The 21,682-nt window shown below is 32.0% G+C and overlaps 1 protein-coding gene across 2 annotated transcripts in view; it reads right to left on the bottom strand.

The window, feature by feature from the left end:
• The window catches only part of Rat1 (5'-3' exoribonuclease 2 Rat1), a 118,353-nt gene that overhangs the window by 20,038 nt on the left and 76,633 nt on the right, over nucleotides 1-21,682 (bottom strand). The window lies entirely within an intron of this gene.

The following is a 21,682-nucleotide window of genomic DNA, read 5'->3' as shown; positions in this document are numbered from 1 at the left end:
GTAATCACGGTTTTTATACTTTATTTGTTTTAAAATAAAAGATTTACAAATAAGAAAGTATAACAGGTTTAAATGAAGTTAATAAATAAATAAATAAATAAATAAATAAATAAATAAATAGTAATAAAAAATCTGTAGGTCAATATTATAAAAATTAATCGATATAAAATAATGAAAAAATAATTAGCTATTAAAAAAAAAAAACTTCGACTAGTATTACTGATACAAAATGACGACTTATAAAATTATAAGTGGGTTCAATTCCCAGTTGAATCCGTTTTTTCATCCCATTGATGTTTTATAAGATTGTGTTAAAATCCTAACAAACAAATTCATCAGAACCTCCGAGGATATAATACTCATAATGTTAAATAATTCACATCTATGTGACAGATTTCATCAGTGTGATGTGATGAACTCGTTAGGTGTAGATAACTTTTTCTGGTTGTTCCAATAATAATTTTATTTAATTAATTAATTTTATTTAATTGCCAGCAGGCAAAAAAATTGTTGTTCCTCATCAATTACTGTGTCAAAGCGGCGATTTTTTATTAAAAAAAAATCTGATGTGGACACCACATGATTTTCTTGTACGCCTATTAAACTGCATATACAATTTTTTTTTTTTAAATGAAAAGTACATAAAATTTTATTTCATTAATAACTTCTGACAATTTTTCATATTTATTATTTTTTGTCGTTGTTATTATTGAATTATTCATCGTAAAACCTTTTTTATAATCAGAGGTTAATTAATTATTAATAAATCAATATATTTACATTTAAAAAAAAAAAAAGAGGAAATGAAGTCTGATTCAAACCGATGTTCCTTCCCCTTGTAAGATCAAAATATTTTAAGTAAAGTTTTATTTGGTTATAACTCAGGAAACAATGAAAATAAGTACCACTTACGATATATCGTTGAAGAGCTCTCAATGAGGGCTTATTACTGCCTTTAAGAAAAAGTTCAAAACCAAATTTTGTTTGGATTTTGGGCTTTTTGGGACAACAGTCCTAAATCCAAAATTTCAACATCCTACGGTTAATTCATTTTTGACTTACGGAGATACATACGTACGTACGTACAGACATCACACCGAAACTAGTCAAAATGGATATTTCCGTTGAAATCTGAAAACCGAAATTTTTCGGGAGTACAATAATTCCTTGGACTTCGTCGTACAAGAAAGTAAAAATGATAAAACGTTTTTAATATGATTATTAAAAGAACATATGATGATGTGAAATATGCATAACGAAGAAAACTAATTAGTACGCCGAGTTTTACAAACAGGGGATTAAAAGAAAAGAAAAACAACTTTTGGAACTCGAGGAAAAAAGTTATTATGCTGTTTAACATTTATTACATAATGAAGGCTGAACATCCCTGTTTTGTGGATAGGAAAAACAAACGTGCAGAAAACAAGAGCTATTCGTATACTATCACCATTTCAACATCCTACCTTTGCGAAACCGTTTTTTCTGCGGAGGCTGCCTTGAAGACAAAATATAGGTCTCAGATAAATATAGAAAAAAAACTCAGAGTATCTATTTCTAATATTAAACCTTCCTTAGAAAAACTTTGCTATGCAAGATAGGCGGCCCAAGAGATAATTAGTATTGATTTGTTATTATGTCAGAATGTATCGTTTTTCTTTCCTTTTATTAAATTAATAAATTCATTAATAATATTTTCTTTTCGATATGCTCGCGCTTCCCCCGCATTTAGAGTTATCACCGCTCCCTTTGGAGGACGCGTCCCACAGGTTGAGAAATACTGCATTTATGTTTAAAGATAATGTAAACAAACGGTTCCAACGGAAGGTTGGGTTAATAAAGCAGTCTACTGTGGTTGACAAATCTCTGTATTTAAAGTTTGTCTCCGGATTAGTAGGATCAGAAAAAATAACCAATATAAAAATATTTTAATATTATATGCTTCTGGACCGATATTCGAAATTACAGTTATACTGCATATTATTGACATTATTATTACATAATATAATTATACTTTGGACATATCCATCTTTTACTAGCTAAGATCTACGTTAAAAAAAATTAGAACTTCAATATAAATATATATTAAAGTTATATATATATATATATATATTTACTTATATTAACCGTTAATTGACAACGTAAGTTGATCTACGGGAGGAAGAAACTGCATCCTATTCTGTAATGCTTCGTGGAGTACAATTCTCTAGTAATGTTACCTTTTTTTTACTTTACTGGTAACTGTGCTTAGTTATAAAGACGGTATAATTAGAAAAAAAACAGCATAAAACTATCAGACAAGACATTATAAAATAAAAAATTGACGCTCTAAAATATAAAAATATTTCGACATTACTTAAAGCACCGTATCGCAAATAAATTTAGGATCCTTATTTATTTTATCACAATTAATTTCACTTAAAAGAAATTTATTAGATCGAAAATTTCAAATTGCTGATACAGCATTTTTTTTTTTTTGTCTTCAGTCATTTGACTGGTTTGATGCAGCTCTCCAAGATTCCCTATCTAGTGCTAGTCGTTTCATTTCAGTATACCCTCTACATCCTACATCCCTAACAATTTGTTTTACATATTCCAAACGTGGCCTGCCTACACAATTTTTCCCTTCTACCTGTCCTTCCAATATTAAAGCGACTATTCCAGGATGGCTTAGTATGTGGCCTATAAGTCTGTCTCTTCTTTTAACTATATTTTTCCAAAAGCTTCTTTCTTCATCTATTACAGCATATTATTCTAAATAGTATTAAAGAATGTTTTTTATAAACTCTTATTTTTTTAACTATTTTGTTAACACTTGGTAAGATCAGGAATTAATTACTCTAAAATATCCGAAAGAACACATACTGTTGTGTATTGTATACGCATATTCAAGAGATTGATTGACATGTTACAATGAGTAACGTTTTGCGAAAAAGAATACAATTACTTTTTTTAAGAACGTAGCCAAACAGTTTTTCAGTGTTAAAATGGAATAAACTTAATGAAGCTAACGCTTCCGATTAATCGACTGAAATGATTCTATTGCAAAACTCCTTCACTATAAATCAAATTTATTTAGTTAATTTTTTTTCGGATAACATTATAATTTTATAAAATAACTGTTCAAATAATAAATTAATTAATTGCAAAATAATCACAAGCAACTAACTGTTGCTTTAATATTGAATAACGAGAGATATTTTAATTACAGTTATGACAAGTGGCAGTGGTCGTTATACCTAAATTAAGCGCAAAGTACGTATATAATGAGCTTTTTATCTACGTAATTAAGGTGAAATTTAATTAATACATTTTCCAACGATCGATTTCGATTCAAGAGTTCTTGAATTAGAATAAAATGCAAACGTTTACATAAAATAATCTCAAAACATAATTTTAAGAGTTTATATTAAAAGTAAATCACTGAAATGAAAAAAAAGGCCACAAATTTTTAACACAGAGGGAATATTCTTAATTTTAGTTTAAAAATATCTGACTTTCTTCTTCAAATAAACCGATGTTGATGACTAATTTTGTGAGGAAGTTCTGATTATCCGTTTTAAGTTCTTCCAGAATATGTAAGTGGACAAAACATATTTGAATTGCTGTTTAAATGGCGGAGAAATACAAAACGAGCTGTCATTTGAGTATTTTTACTTGAAGATTTAAGAAAATTAATTGGAAAACTTAAGAGTAAAAAAGCGCACTACCGAATTTTTAAAAAGCCTTAGCCCAAATTCCTCAATAATCTCTTTCGATAGTTTCTTTGCATTCTTTTTAATTTTTATCGATAGCAAAGTTTATAAATTTTGTGTTTCTTGCGAGAAGCTTTTAAATTTGAGGAACGTTGTGTAGGCCTGTCCCAATTTTAAATGAAAATAAAACAAAGCCGATCTCCGTGGCGGAGAGGTAGCGTATCTGTTTTTCATCCGCAGGTCCCAGGTTCGAAATCCGGTCAGGCATGGCATTTATCACGTTACAAAATTAGATTTCCATATTCCACGTACAAACTTCAAAAATCTTCTCTGGTAAATTAATTCATGGAGTAAAAAAAAAAAACAACGGAAAACCGATTAAAAAATCCATTAGAAATTAAACGGTAACTGTTTTCAATTCTTCTTTAGATTTTTAAATTTCAAATTTTTGAAGTCGACATCAAATTACAGGTTAGTAAATGTTGATAAATTTTAATTTTAATCTAGCATCATTTCTAAAAGTGGAGGCTTAAAAAAAGATTGAAAACATAATTTTTTTGAAGTCGGTTTTATTATTTCAAAGTTTATTTTGTAGTACAAAACGTAATTCATTATAATTTTTATAGACATAACCACTTTCCTACTTTAAGTACACAATAAAATTTACAACAAATAACATTCTAATGAACATCTTAAAAAAAATTACCGAGCAAAAACAACAGTGCGAACTGTACTACTAAACTCTGTTTTCATTTGAATTATTTACCGATTCAGCAGTTAATTGCAGCTTCAATTTACTCAAACTTAAATCTATAAATCTTCTACACACTTGGCTATGTCCTCGTACACAATTATTTAATTACACGCTAGAAATCGATAGGAGTATGAAAAATGCGAGCGGTTAAACAGTTAAACAACTTTAGATTACCTACATTTACTAAACACAAATTAAAGAAATTATATATATTCATAAAAAAATCCAGCATTTTAAACATAATACATGGCCGATCATAAATTTAAGTATAGCTTACATAATTCGTTATTATAAATATACGACTACACAGGTTGACGACCTATTGAGATCTCAGAAACTAAAAGTTATGAGAAACTTTAAATGAGGAACCTTCCCGAGGTTTCTTCTAATCAAAAATACAACATTAACACTTGAAATCTTCGGCCTTTTTACAATATGACGGCCAACTTCATTATTTCATGTTTTTATAGCACTTTTGGGTAGAAAATAGTATTTTAAGACATTTTTATTATTTGGTATTTTTCTCCAGACGTAGCCGGTACAGAGCTACGCGGTGACAATTAACTTAAAAAACAATAAATTCAAATCTTAATGCTTAATAATTACAAACTGATTTTTACATTCTTGAAATGTTTAAAAAAATAAATTAACAATTAATATAACATGCAACATATCAACGTGCTGGTAAAGTGAATCCACCTTACCAACACATTGATATGTTCTCAAGATCTTTCGGCTTACTTAGAAGCCATCATCAGGAGTTAAAATTAATGATTAAAGTCAAAAGTTTAAAAAATCATAGTTATAATTTAACAAGAGTCATGACTGTCCGGTCCTACTAGTATACTCATTTAAAAACATCTATAATCATCTTTAAAAAATATCAGAGAATAAAAATGCCTTAAAATACTATTTCTACCCGGAAATGAGATAAAAACATGAAATAATGAAGTTGGCCACCATATTGGAAAAAAAACGAATGATTATACTACTGTATTTTTAATGTAGGAAAAAATCTAGCGAAGGTTTCCCATTTAAAGTTTCCCATAAAACTTATAGTTTCTGAGACCCCAATGGGGGCCATTTTGAGTCGATCACCTTTATAATAAAGTGCTTCGTCGGAATTTTTTTAAAAATTTAAATAAACTATACATCACACTAATCTAATTAACTAGAGCATTATGGAAGAATATTGAGCTACAAAAGAAATTACTGTATAAATCTGAGAAACTGAGAAAGGCTCGCGTGACGATTGACGATTAAAACACAAAGCATAATCAGAAACTGCTGAAATGTTACGACTCAGCATGTTTCGTTTATTGTATAAAGATGATGGATGCGTGTACGATTCAATAGTATTTTCCATTTAACACCAGTTCTGAGCAATATAAAGATGATAAACAAATACGAATAGAAATAATATTTAAATACAGTTTATTGTGTATTAAAACTGATTCTTCTTAAATAAGGATAATAAAATGGTTTTTAAGGATCTATATTTAATATTGTGTAGGGGTAACTGTTGAGACGGAAACAGTAAGGAGACTTTCTTCTTTCATAACACTATAAAAAAATGAGTGACAGCCAGGCAATCAGTATATTGTATAAGAATAACTAAAGAAGGGAAAAAGGAGAAATCGTTCTAAAAAAAAAAATATGTTTTTTATCAGGGATTATAAAAGGGGCAAATACCTGTAAATCATGCGGTAATTTTTTCTAACTCTTAGTATTCACCAAAAAGAAGCGAGAGCGTTTATATGGGGAAGAAGAGGGAGATATCTTGAATTTTGAGGGTTCTTATTGTTATCGATACAAAAGACTCGACCGCTGAATAGTTCCTCCATCTCGTCCACGCTCCATCCAACCCACGCCTCTTCCCAAATGCTCATCTACAACTCTCATTGTAAAAAAAAAATGTAAACAAATGTAAATGGATAAAAATTCCTCTTAACAGGACGAACCGTTGATAAATCAACCACAGATTTATTTTGCCGTATGAGATCGTACGGCATAAAAACATATTTTTTCGTCGTGCATGAAGTGTTTCTTTTTTTAGTAAATCCACAATACATGTTCATTCAAACCGAAGGAAAATTATTCGGCTTATTTTTTCCACTACGTGTTTGATCGTTCTCGCACACTAATGAATGAGAGCAACACAAAATAATAAATATAAGATCGATTCAACAATTTTATTTTCCTCTGTTGATGGAAATTAGCTTTCATAAGGCTGAAACTGAAGAAGGATTACGAAAAAGCAATTGTTAACAGGAAATATATACAAACTTTTACTCCGGTATTAAATCGAATCGTGTTTAAATTTATTATTTAGATCAACTAATCTTTATCTCCGTCAACGTTTTTTAAACGTAACTCTGAAGCAAGTTAGACTAAAAATTCAACCCACCGGGTTGGTCTAGTGGTGAACCCGTCTTTGCAAATCAGTTGATTTCAAAGTGGAGAGTTTTAAGGTTCAAATCCTAGTAAGGCAGTTACTATTATACGGATTTGAATACTAGGGGAAGATACTGGGGTGTTCTTTGGTGGTTGGGTCGATCTGAGACTGTACAAGACTACACTTCATTTACACTCATCCTCTGAAGTAATACCTGAAGGTGATTCCCGGAGGCTAAACAGGAAAAAAAAAGACTAAAAATCCAACCCACCGTGTTGGTCTAGCGGTTAAACTCGTCATCGCAAATCGGTTGATTTTGAAGACAAGAGTTCTACGGTTCAAATCCTAGTAAAGGCAGTTAGTTACTTTTATACGGATTTGAATACTAGATCGTGGATACCGGTGTTCTTTGGTGGCTGAGTTTCAATTAATCACACATCTCAGGAATGTTGGACCCGAGACTGTACAAGAATATACTTCATTTACATTCATACATATCCTCTGAAGTAATACCGTAATAATCCAAAATATCTCCGTAATATCCGTAATCTCCGTAATATCTCTGAAGTAATACTAAAAATCCAAAATTCAAAAAATTCTTTTCAAAATTTAATTTGGATCATAAGATAAAATTAAAATTTACCATTTAAAAGTGGATTACAAGTATCAGGACTAACTGGCCCGTCTTATGGAAAATACAATATTTGTCTTTCCTTCATCTTACAGTAACTAGTCAGGCAACCGCTTAACACACACCGTACGCAACTCCCTCCACAAATTTAGAGCTCCATCAGGCGCATTTCCGCTATCACTATCATCAAAACACCTTTACTTTCAGACCGAAAGGGAATTGCTTCGGGAGGACACAACAAATATCTTGAAAATCTCCCAAGGAATAACTAGAGTAAAAATATTTTTCGCAAATAAAGAGCCGCAACTCAATCCTAAACTCCGACCGTCTTAAAAACAAACTAAAATAAATACATATAACAAGCATTAAAAATAAAATACCTGGCAGGTACATCGAACGACCAAACAGCAAGGGACTGTCGTGATATCCTTCCGTTCCGTATATTTGCAAAACTAACTTATTACAGTTCTAAATTACTTGTGTGTATTTCAGATGCTGTAAACTTGGCACGAGACAGAAGTCCCTTACTAAAACGGCATAACAGTTTTCAAATATCCCATGTCAATGTTACTACGGAAAATGAGAAATGAAGTGATTATTTTCACGACAGAGACAACATTTTCAAAATTGCCATAAACTAGCACGTCAAGCCCGTACAAATGCAGGTGATATTCAGCTCTATAAGCGACATGTTTACTCTTGTTTACTACAAAAGATAACAGTTCAGTAAAATTTTCACAATTACTCTACAGTAAACAATTCTGACTGCGGCACCTCTTGTTCTTCACAAGTAAATTTATTTCGCCATAGCTACTCGGATAATCGATGTAAAAATAGGTACTAGAAACCGTAAAATTGGGCCGATATGACAATAACAAGCAGTAACTCGTAAACAAATCGAGTGTTAAATGTATGTCGTAAAAAAAATGAATTTCTGTCGGCGAATAACAATATATAGTCCGGAAACAAACATAGAACTGTCTACGTATATTTGTCGTGCACACTGGCGCATTAATAAACATTACCCTTCCAGTATCATACAGCTGTACTAACCTCAAACGGCACCTAGCAAAATTACCACAACGATTCTTTTCCAAAATTACAATAATTCTTTTAAAGTTTACTTTGGATCAAAAGAAAAGGTTAACATTTAAAAACAATATCCAAATCTGTCGTTTAAGCACTCTTAGACAAGTCAGTATTGGTCAAATTGGCCACCAGATGACAAAAAAATCACTATTATTTTGGAAGGACTTTTACTTTCGCGTATATGGGCAAATTTTATACTAAAAACATCAGCGAACGAATGATATAAAAAATAACACAGACTAAAAATTTAAAGTATGGCATTAAGAATTTGTCGCCGGTTACTAATTGGCTATGGCCGGCCATCCTGTACTATTTTAAGCTATACATCTTGGATCGCTATGCCAGAGTGTGTAGTTAATAGAAGTCGACAACGAGCGATAACTAAAATACATTATACAACGGCCGATATTTAAATATAATTGGTCCGGTCGGCCTTACGAACGGGATGGCAAACGCTTATGCATATAACTGTACATTGCAGTGGGATATTTCTGTACACGTTCTTGTATTTTTCATCATATTAAAATTAATTTCATAGCGAGTGATAAAACAACTAAAAATTAAAATTCAATAAGAAAGCTAAAAGGGATTATACAATGTAATTCAAAAAATTACGCACGTATTTAAAAAACTGATCGTTGTTATGTAGTAATCAAACATGAATTATAATTAAGCGTACAAATTTTATGATAAAAGAAAGGATGAGAAAGATAAATAAAAGCAAAGACGAGAGAAAATAAAATAAAACAGAGAATTCGTATCGCCGATAGAGCGAAAGTAAAAGGGAGAAGTAAGGGTAGAAATAATGAAATAATAAATAGGATATAAAAGAACGAATAATATTTGACAGAAAACGTAATTCTCTATTAATTCATAACCGCACCCCGCTGAGCGACACCCTTTTTTTATTCAGTGGGGTTACAAAACCAGCTTACCGTACGGGATATGATCAGTTAAATGAGATATCAGTAAGACAGGACCAGTTCTCTATCTTACATCTCCTGTTTATCTAAAACACCGAAGTTCGTCGAACAAGTTAAAAATATAATTTTTAAATCTCGTAACGATTATAAATTTTATTTCTTTATTTACGCCAGTTACAATATATTATTACTTAATCTCGCGTAGCTTTAAATTTTTCTGCGTTTCATTACGTTACTAGGAATTTCTCCGCATGTTTTTTTTTTTCATACACGTACTACTTAAATCTGTAAAGAAATTAATGCTATACTGTTAAGTTAATGGACGTTTTAGAAGCTATCTTATGCGCGTCCTCAGCTCAGTATACTGTATATTCACGCGTAAAATTATGGTTTTATTTTAAATATAGTGAAAGCGCAAACTAATACTACAATGTGTTTTAAGAAAAAGTTTATTTTTAGTTATATAAGAAAACACTTGATTAAAAAAAACTGTTTTTTTTTCTCTTCTATTTTAAACTTCTTCATTTTCTGTTATTTTACGCTATTCAATCTATTAGAAGCAAAATCACTATACCGAAAAACAGATTCTATTCTTTAATTTTTTTTTTCTCTATAGTCGATTTCAAAAGATAATCAATCTAAAAAAGTAGTTATTTCGATTTTTAATTTTTTTTTATATTGAATATATTTTTAGAACAATATATTAAGGTACGTACGTGGATATGTATAGTTCCACGATTTCAGTTAATAAAGAAATGAAAAAAAGGGAGTTGTAAATAAAAGAAGTTTCAAAAAAAAACCTCTTTAACTCGACCGGTTAATAAACTATTTCAATGAAATAGTAGTACATAATACAGGTTTGTATTATGGCTGGTAAGAGTTACTAATTGAACTCTTTTCTAGAAAAGACTTTTCAAACTCCATAATAATCTTTCATAACTCCTTTTTACCATCCCACTGTTAACGAAAATCATTGGTATTTACGTATCTATCATAATAGCATTATTAAAGCACCTAATTTAGTGTAAAAAAAATTTCTATCTTTAATGAATCCGAAATAGAGAATCTATAAAAAACCACAAAAAAGCGGCTATATCGAAAGATTTTGATATAAACGATGGCGCATATATATACAGAATGTTCCTCTTGGACGTGTTCCCCGAACTTCAGGTACCGATTCAGGACACCAAAATGAGCAAGAAAGTTCATATCGACATAAGTCCTATTTTGCTTTGTTTTCCTTGTGGACGCCATTTTGTGATCTTCAATGGTGCCAACATGATGGGGCTGGACCTCATTCAGCGATCGTGGTGCTCAACTGCCTACGTGAAATGTTTTCAGGCCACTGGATAACAAGAACAGATCCCATTAACTGGCTTGCCCGAACACCAGACCTTACTCCGCTAGACGTTTTTCTTTCGGGGTGTTTGAAAGAGAGGAGATATCGGTTTGGGAAAACAGAAACATAGGAAGAGTTGATGGAAAGAACTGATGCGACTTTCGACGTTATAAAACAGGAAATGGGACATTGATTGGCAGGATTCTAGGAAAAAACATCTTTTGGCATGTATCGCGAAAAACGGGGCCATTTTGAGATTGTAATTTAATCTAATTATTATAGTACTACATCTGAAACTGCAAACGTGATTTAATAGATAAAACTGTAATAAATAAACGTAAATTATTTTTAATAAAAATTTAAGTTAACAGAACTCTTATTTTATCACTTATTTCTATTATTATTATTAACATTATTATCAATTTATTATAATAATTTTTATTACATTTAGTGGAGGAAATAAAAACAGGCAAAATATTGTAATAAAAACATCTTGTATTATGGTGTGCAAGCGTATTGCTGGGTTAATTGTCTGCAATAACACGATTGTTTATCCGCAGATTTCTACAAATGAGGTATCATTTTGTTGAAAATAAAATGCTTAATAAATTTTGTAATAAGCTAAAAATCTGATCAAAAAAATAATTACAAAGATACTGAAGATTTAAAAAATTAAGATGGCCGCCATTTTGAAATCTTTGAATGTTACGTTTTCAAACTTTTTTATTTTGTGGTTATTTATTCAAAGATGTCAACTCAGGAAGAATCAATGCTAAAGGTAGTTTTGAGAACTGAGATACTCCGATACGCATCAACTACAAATGTTGTAGTTGATGCTATTAATTTGTCACTAGATGTTGAGTGACAAAGCTAGAAAGGGCAGAAAATAAGACTCGAATCAACTATTGTAATGCACTTAAGCAAACACAAAAACACTGTTACTATTACCACGTTAAAATAAAGCGCTTTCGAAATTATGCAGTACTTGACAATCTTTTTTTTGTTTTCATCAAGAAGTTTTTTTAAAAAAATTGGAATTCTGACTCAAGGCTCGGAAACCGGTACAAGAATAACAAGGAAATGGTAAAGAAGATAGGTGAATGTAATGCTCACTTTCTAGATTCCTGTACGAATGTCCAGGTTTCATAATCATAAATAAATGATAAAAGCTTTATACAGATTTCTATACTATAAACCGTAGATTTTCTTTCTTAAAGTTGTTCGACAGATTTTATTTACTTCTCCCTTTCTATTCTGTTCTATTTTTGTAATGAATTTGTTGAGATACAGCGCATCCTATTACCTTAATTATTTATTCCGTATATTCGAATTTTTGTAATCGTTTACAGTTTTCATCCTTCTTCCTTCTACAACCAAATTAACTAAACAGAGGATCATAAAGTTGACCCAGCAGAAGAGCTTTGTCCTATTAAGATCTTTCACTACTCTCCTGCATTTCTTCTTAAAACCTCTTTATTTCGCATGACACCACTTTTAACAACCTCTACTCTTTTCTTTTTCCTGCTTCCCTAATTTCCATATTTCAAAAAGCGCTATAAACCAAGCATATTTTACAGGATTTATTTCTAATTTCTCAACCTACATTTGACACCAGCACATTTTTTTTAAACGTAAGAAATTTATTAGTTAGTGAAATCTATTTTGGATATATTCTTCATATTGTGCGTCCTTTGTAATTTTATTTCGTAACCGATAAAATTTTGTAACTTCTGGTAATTTGTTTTCCTAAGTCTTAATATTTAACTCTACTTACCATCCTCCTTAATGTAACATTTCATTCCTTTGCAACAGTCTTGTTCTCTAACAAATTGCATCTCTTCCCGGCAATTAATTTATCCATACTATTAACGGTTCTAACCGATTTAAAGTTTCAGACTACATAAAAAATCATAAGCGAATATTAGCATTTTATTTTTTCTCTATGTACTTTTTCCCACTCTGAAAGGGGAAGACTACATTCCTTCCAGTAATGAATTTTGTCCTTTCACATTTTCTACTCTTGTTACCGGTACTCTTACATCTCGAATCAAGAAACACTACTGACAATTTTCAACTGATTTACCTTAAATCATCACCCACAGAATAATGTTATGCGAGTAATTGAAGATTTTGTGAATAAAATTAGTTAAAAAAAAATTAAGTTAAAAAACAGTGTTTCGCAAGTCCATGCATTTCCTACAGTTTGTGTACGGACTCCCGTTTCTGGTCTATCAAACTTTGCGAATGATTTACTGTTTGGTGAACATAGCTTCCCGACAGGTTTGCAATTCCTCGATATTCCAGTAATTCGTCGATCCCGCTTTTATTAAAGGCATTAGAGTTTGTAAATTTCTGACCGGCACCGTAACCAAAAACCATTCCTTACTTCCTCGGCAATAACCACCGAAGATCCACATCTGAGGCGGTATACGGCAAACATTAACTTTTCGTCGCGTGAACATACTCTCGACAATTTCAACTGTCATTATCGGGTCCGCCGATTACCACCGGATGTTAATGGTAACGTGAACAGAAACTTTGTGCGTACAGTTATTTCAGTACACAAAAATGTTGTTGATTTAAAACTCGTGTTCACAAAACTAGACTGACGCTAAGCTCTTTACCCAAGCATAAATGTGGAACACTACTTTCCGAAATTGTAATTTAGAATCGGTCAGAAATTTATTTTGGTGTACTTGTTTAAATTCTGTACATCCTTCCTTGCAGCACATCCACCGGTCCTGCGCACCCATTCTTAAAATAATGTCGTGCCCGTTCGTATCTAAGCGGACCGTCTATAATCCCGTGTTCCTGGAAAAAGAAACCAGCATCATTTTCGTTTGTAACGCGTTCAACTAAACGCACAAAATTCTTGATATACGACGGAAAGTAAAAACAAGACTGGAGGGTGATGTTTAATAACCGGCGTATGAACGCATGCAGTTTGGACATCTACGAACATGCGTAGTATATACAGCGACTCGTTGATGATACAACATAAATACGGAGTGGCACAGGGAAACGGGAAATTTTGAAAGTAGTAGTGAAAGCCCTGAGGAGCTGGTAGAAAGAAAGAACCGGGATTGGCGGAAGTTGGTGCACAACTACCTGCCATTTAGTAATCGTGAACCAGTAGGTCAGTACGCAAGGCGCATTTCCCGTGAAGGCATTTTACAAGAATGGTGACAGTGTGACTGCTGCTCAAGGGAATTCAGACGTCATTACAAATTAGGACGTCACGGTTGCATTCCATCTTGACACATCATCAAGACATAGGTTGAGAATTTCGAGAAGGGTCAGCTCTAAAAAATAAACCACAGGAAGTCAACGAACCCCAGAAAATACCGAAGCAGTTCGGGTCTCAATTGAAAGGAGCCCACGACGATCGGCAAGGAAACAAGCAGCGGCACTGAACCTAAACCTAACAACCGTCTGCCGAATATTCCACAGTAATTTGAAATTTCACCCATACAAAATTCAAGTTGTATAAGAACTGAAAATGTCAGACTACGTGGTCCCATGAATTCCCAAGCAAGTGTTTTAAAGTGCTACGCAAAATCTTAGCATTTGCTTCCAGGAATGCATGCTTTCGAATGGCCGTCATCTTATGGACATTGTTTTAAAGAAATTGAAAGTTTTTGTGTCGGGTCACTTAATTCCATGTAATTTACTTTTAACAATAAAACTTGTAAGTTCATTTTTTGTACTTTTGGGAGAGTTACTTCAAAATTTCTCGTTTCCTTATACCACACTGTACAATAACAGATATTAATAAAACAAATAGATAAATTAATAACTTCAATATTATTATTAGATTATTTAATAACTTTTCTTGATAACGGTAGAGTATCTAGTTACCTAATTTAATATAAATTAAGATACCGCTTCTTTCTTTTTATTTCAATCTGACTTTTCTTAAATAGTAAATTCCAGTCTACATTATTATCAAATGCTTTTTCAAGATTTATAAATGCCATCCATGCCTTGTATATACCATTTTTCTTCAAAGTGCCTTAAAAATTAATCTGAGAGCTTAAATTGCCTTTACTGTTCCTGTCCTTTTTGATATTTATGGCTTTTCAATTGCAGAACAGTTTCTAGTACACGTTGTTTTCTTTATAACTTGTTTTATCTAAAAAAAATTATTAAATGACAGGCATTTATTACGTTTAAAAAATATTTTCAGACTACAAATGCACAGTAAACGAAGCTAAATATTTGTCGAGATAAAAACGTACGTAGCGTTGTAATAAAATCAATAACAAATGGAGATGAACACCTAATATGAATTTTATAATTAAAAAGAGTATCAAATAGTAAAGTAAAACAGCCCTTCTAGGATATTTCAATATTATCATTTATATGTGCATATAAAAATATATAAACACCGTTTACAGTAAGTAATCCGCATGCGCTATAATCATATTAAATCAATTGACCGTACGCAAACATACATACGCACACTGACAAACTTGTGTCAGTAAACTTGTTAATAAAGTGTAATAGAGAGATGAGGGAAAACACACACACAAAATATGAATGTCCTTCATTTGACAGCAGCCACAATAATAACACAGGCCGCAAAAAACCCCAAAAACAATCAAAATCTCATTCAAATATGACCGCTTCATCAAATTTATCAATGCATATAATTTGTATTACCAACAGCTATATTTACAAGTTGACTATATTCATATACACGCCTAAATAAATTAATGTAAACTAATAATGACATTTATCTTGAACGGGAATCTTTTTCTTGTTAAGAGAGAAAATTATTATTTTCTAATACTAAAATATAACAAACCCTTTTACATTTTTAAACAGAATAATTAAAACACTTAACAAAAAAAGCTGATAAAGTAGTAATACTGGAAAAATAATCGTACATGAGAAAAGTTACCTAAGATTTCTTTGTTGAGATCATTATATGTTTAACTAACCAAATTTTTTTTTTAAATTCAACAAATCAGTATTCTTTTTTCTGTTCCTCTAGCTCCAAAATCACCTTCCAAGAAAATCCTTTGATTTTTCTACGTTTACTATGTTAAATGGAAGAAACTAGAAAATATTCCACTGCAATATGTACAACCAATAAAAAGTTACCTAAGATTTCTTTTTTGGGAGTAGGGATGAATTATGATCAAATTTTATTTAAATATTTTTAGAAAAATAAAAATTTAAATAAACTAAAAAAAGTTCTAAAAGATTAAAAAAAAATCGATATTTTTCAATTATGATCGGCATCCCCACTCTCAATATTGCCCAGAAGTATTTTTTATTTTATTTTTACTTTCTTGTACGAAGTAAAGGAAGCTATTGTGATCGCGAAAAAATTCGATTATCCGATGTCAACGGAAATATCCATTTTGACCATCCCTGAATCCATTTTGATTAGTTTTGGCTTGACGCCTGTACGTACGTATGTATCTCGCATAACTCAAAAACGATTAGCCGTAGGATGTTGTAATTTTGGATTTCGGACTGTTATAACATCTAGTTGTGCACCTCCCCTTTTGATTGCAATCGACTGGACCGAAAGTGACCAAAATAAATAAAAAAATTGATTTTGGACTTTTTCTTAACTGCAGTAATACGCCCTCATTGAGGGCTTTTCAACGATATATCATAAGCGGAACTTACTTTCATTGGTTCCAGAGTTACAGCCAAATAAAAGTTTAATTAATGAATTATTTGGATCTTACAAGGGGAAGGCACATCGGTTCGAATTCGACTTAATTTCCTTTTTTTCAACTTTTTTTTAATTTAAATATATCGATTTATTAATAATTATTAACCTGTGATTGTAAAAAAACAAAAACTTACAATAAATAATAATTCAATAATAATAATAATAAAAAAAATCACAAGTTATTAGTGAAATGTAATGTGTATATGTAATTTAACAGGCGCAAAAAAAAGTCATGTGGTGTCCACATCAGATTTTTTTAATATTTTTTTTTAGTTGCTTGCGCTACTACTATGCCTCGGAAGACATGAAAAAATCCAATTTAAAGATATGCAATAAATAAAAAAGATAGCTTTCTTCGATCTTTAGAGAAGGCGAAATTTTGGGGCAAATTTTTAAAAATATGGTAAGATAAATATGCAGGCACGCATGTACCGAGATTAATATAAAGTGGGGTTGTTTGTAAAATTTTGAGAAAATTTATCCCAAAGAATTATACAGCCCACTCCCTGGAGATATTAACCCCGAAAGTTTATCAACAAATAGTCCCATACACACGAGTCTCTGTACACAAAATTTCACCAAAATCAGTTTATCCAGACAAGTTATTAAGTTTCAAACACGCCAACACACGTAGCCTATATACATACAAACAATACCTACCCACATTTTTTTTGTGTTTTTGGGTCCCTGGGTCATGAAACGCAATGTATATAATGCTACTAAAAAAAACCAACTTAAGTTTCAATTCTTAATAACCAAGAAAATATTCGTTTAGATACTACAAAAAATAACTGGCAAAGTATTGGCATGACTTTCCCGGCAATTAATAACATAAATTAAAAGAGTTACGACCAAAAAACAAAAGAAATATACTTTTTAGAGGTGGAAAATAAATTCTAAGAAAAATGTTTCTAAACATTGGTCAATCGTGAGATTGACCAAAAGCAGTGCGACACACATTCGTACGAACGTACGTACATACATACATACGTATGTTTTTTTTTGTCTAGATGAACTAGTTTCAAATAAAATGTAAAACTTTTACCAAAAAAAAAAAACGTGATACCCCATTTTTGACATGATCACAATTACACTCCCTTTACCTGAATTATTTTAGATAAATTCACCGGGAAAGTAAATAAATATAATACACAAAATTCCTAAATACCTTCATTCCTCAGTTGGGTAAAATTCGGACAATTCAGAACGGGAAAACAAAGAAATATATACATACGTGTATTTATATTTTTGAATCACCCAGTATAAAATTGTCTAAGTAATAACTAATGACCGTTTTAAATTATGACAAATTGTATTTAATACTAATATGTAATTTGTGTCCAACTGTAAGTGTAGGTTTTTGTTTATGTATTACATATATTTATATTTATGTATGAATGATCATCTAATGTATATTTTAATAAATAAACGCGCGCGCATACAACACAACTTCAGCCCATGACATTATATATATATATCTTGGGTGACCCAAGATAACCAAACCGAATATGGGGGAGGAGAAACCGAAAAGCGTAAGAGTATTCGTCGTATCAACAAGGAAATATTTGGAATACAACATGGCGAGCTGTGGCACATTGACCTTGAACAGAAAGAGGAGAAAAGCGCAGGAGGAATGGGAAACACGACCTGTAGCTGTGAAGGAAACGTAGTTTAGATAAAGCCAACCACCACCAGTGTGATACATACGAATATGCTGCTGACAGAGTAATCATGGTCAAGAAATATTTCGCAGCAGATCGATCAAACTAGTGCAAGAAAAATTCCGTTCAGAGTTCAAAAATGATCCACCCGCCAAGTAATCTAAACACGAGCTCATAAATAAGTTTGAGCGAAATGGATCTGTGCTTTATAAGCATCAATATCCACCCGTGAAATGAAAAGAGGTGCAGAAGGAAGATATTCTGCCGGCGAATAACATGCCAGTCTTTACAAGAACTAAAGTCTGCAGACCATGATAAATGTGTACGGTATCGCACATGGCTATAGCAGGAAATCAAAAGCGATTTTACTCGAGCCAAACCTCTACTTCATGACGGATGAGGCGTGGTTCTACCTCAGTGGTTAATTCGCAAAATTCGCGATATTGGTCTATCGAAAACCCATAACAAATATTCGAGCTACCGCTGCGTGATGTAAAGATTGGAGTGCGGTACGCTCGAGTCCGGGACGAGAATAATTGGACCCTTAAGACACAATGAACTCAGCGCGATACATTGCCGACTTCTGCCAGCCTTTCGTAGAGCGACTGACCCCAGACGAACGACGTTTCGCGTATTACAAACAGGACGACGCGACAGCACACGCTTCCTTGGAAGACGTGCACTCATTTTCAAACCTGACAGGACTATCTCGAAGATCTATGGATTCCACGGTCGCCTGATCTATCTAGTTGTGATATTTAATTTGTGGCCCAACCTGAAGGACAAGGTTTACCAAAACAATCCACAAATTCTTGACACACTGCATCAGAATATTCGTAACGCTGTACATCCGACGGACGAGTTACAACGAAGCCATATTGAACGTGATTCATTGGGCCCAACTGTGTCTGGACCACGGCGGTCAACATTTTTAGCAGTATCTGTAGAAACGGGAGGAACCTCCATATAAGTAGGGTTTTGTCTTTCATTTACTTGTATAATGTCGCCTTACAGTTCAAGTGTTCTTCGCTTGCTTTGGGTTCGGTTTATCTTGGGCCAACTCATATATATATGAGTTGGCCCAACTCTCTCTCTCTCTCTCTCTCTCTATATATATATATAATAGAGAGAGAGAGAGAGAGAGAATCGTATAACCATCATTTGTAAATCTGAATGGGTTAAAATTGTATCTCAATTTTATCTAAATAATTCAATCTAAAAATACATAAAAAAACTCCACGAAATACTATTTATCTAAAAATATCTAATACAAAACTTTCAATCGTAAATTTTTTTCACAGTATTAGAGTAATTGTAGCTTCTGTAGAGATTGCATTAGGTATTATTAATAAATTCGTATTGTAAATCCCATTATTGGACCGTACAACTAAGTATAAATTATATTTACATCCATGTATAAAAGAGATTTAAACATTAAAAGACTGACTGATAAACAAAAATCAGTTATCCGTATTAAACAAAATTGCGAAGCAGTAGTCCGTATCCATTTAACTCACGAAAATAACACTGCAGGAAATAAAATTTCCAAAGAGATTTTCTTTTAGTTCTTTTAGGAAATATTAGTCTAGACGAATCAAAATATTCAAAAGTTACAATCAACAATCGACGTACGGACGTAAGTATTTACATTACTATGTAGAATTACCGTAAATTTTATAGAAAATATTCAAATGGTAAAGAAACAATTTTCATCACTATATTCTTTTTTGTGGAACACAATTTAAACTACTATAATAATTATATTTTAAATAGTAATTTTTATAATTTAACAAAGTAAGAGGTTATTAAAGTAAATATATATATATAAATTAATGGTAATGAAAAGTTACACATTTAAGAGAGACATAAAATACGTAAAGGAAAAAAATGAGGACGGTTAAGAGGGATTAAAGGTCACCTGACCCATGTGTAGCAATAAATCCGTCAACGGAAACATGAATAGAAAAAAGAAGAGCGGGGAAACGATCAGGATGAAGCCGGATAATAATAATAATCCATCTGAATCCAATAATTTGGCTGCAAACGAGAAGGGCTGGATGGTGGATTGTTATTTTGCATTTATTGCGTTTGTTTGTTTATCGGCAACGACGACGGTCGTGGGGATATGGAAGGGTAGAAGTTACGGTATAGACAGGGAAAGAGTGAGCGAAAGGGAAAGAGATTGTCGAAGGGTGAGTTTGGTGCGTAATGACTGGGAGCAACAATCAAACAACAATAATGGGTTGGAGAAGAGGTAGGAAGGTTGGAAAGAGGGCAGGGTTAAAGGGAAGGGAGTGCACGTGACCGACTAGATCGGGAGGAGAGGTAAAGCAGAGTAGAGTAGAAAGTGAAGAGCATGCTCTAATGAGAGACGCTGTGCGGCGGCAATTAAATCTACTGCGTCGCTGCCGCTACCGCTGCTGTTTGCTGCCACCGCCTACTGTCTACTGACATACCAAACAGGCACGAACACACGAACTCCAACTTACAAAAATCAAATCGAGTCGTAGAAAAAAAAAAGTTAAGAAATATAATTATTAGAAATTAACCTTCACCATAAGTTTCCTCTTTTGTTTTGCATGGCAACCTATAACAACTTTTAATGTCTAGGAACAATTAAAAAAAAAAAATTCCATGCAGCTAGTATAACTTTCACAAAAGTAGCGAGGCTGTAATTAAAACAGATTAACCTAAAATTTGCTTTTTATTTTATTTTGATTAAGTTTCAAGATTCAACATCAATCAGCCAGTAACATGGTTATTAGCTAGTAAAAACCTTCATTAATAACTTATGTGTTGATTTTGTTCAAAACAGAGCTGTGCAAATCAGAAGAAACTCTGGTAAAGGTTCTATAAATAATGATTTATTTTTAATCTCATTTTTAGGTTGAGATCATACTTCTTTATTTCACAGCTGAAATTTTCTATTGAGGGTTCATAGAGATGGTCTGATGCAGCACCTGCAAAGATTCAGTTCTTAGAATCCAGTAAGTATTTAGCAAAATCCCTCAGAATATGCTTATTATTTGTGATTTAAAATGTAAAGGAATTTTGTTAATAAATTCATTCTAAATGCATTATTATAATTAAATGTAGCTGAGAGATATAATAAATAAATCTTCACGTAAAAGTGCATTCACTACCTTGAATAGAAAACAGATTTATAGATAATCAGTAATAAAATGTTATTTGAATTTAATCAAAGAATTTATTATAAATTATTCTTGATTTAATATGAAAGAGAAATTATTTTTCTCTTTTTAGTGTATCTTTTTTCAGTAGATAGATAAAATCATATTTTGAAATTTTTATTTTATACTTTTTAGTCTCAGTTTGACTAAAAAAAATTGCTGTCGCATTTACAGTGTATTACTATGAAACTTCTCGGCTATAATCTCAGTGAAATGGGTTAATTTATCGCTTTAAAACATAATTTATAAATGACCATGTGATCTACACAACTGTAAAAAATCATAGATGGTTTTCTTCTGACATATAATGGTGTA

The sequence above is a fragment of the Lycorma delicatula genome, chromosome 5 (genome assembly GCF_047948215.1).
Source record: "Lycorma delicatula isolate Av1 chromosome 5, ASM4794821v1, whole genome shotgun sequence".
NCBI classification, from domain to species: domain Eukaryota; kingdom Metazoa; phylum Arthropoda; class Insecta; order Hemiptera; family Fulgoridae; genus Lycorma; species Lycorma delicatula.
Note: the sequence above shows the minus strand (reverse complement) of the source record. Positions and strands in the feature narration are given on the sequence as shown.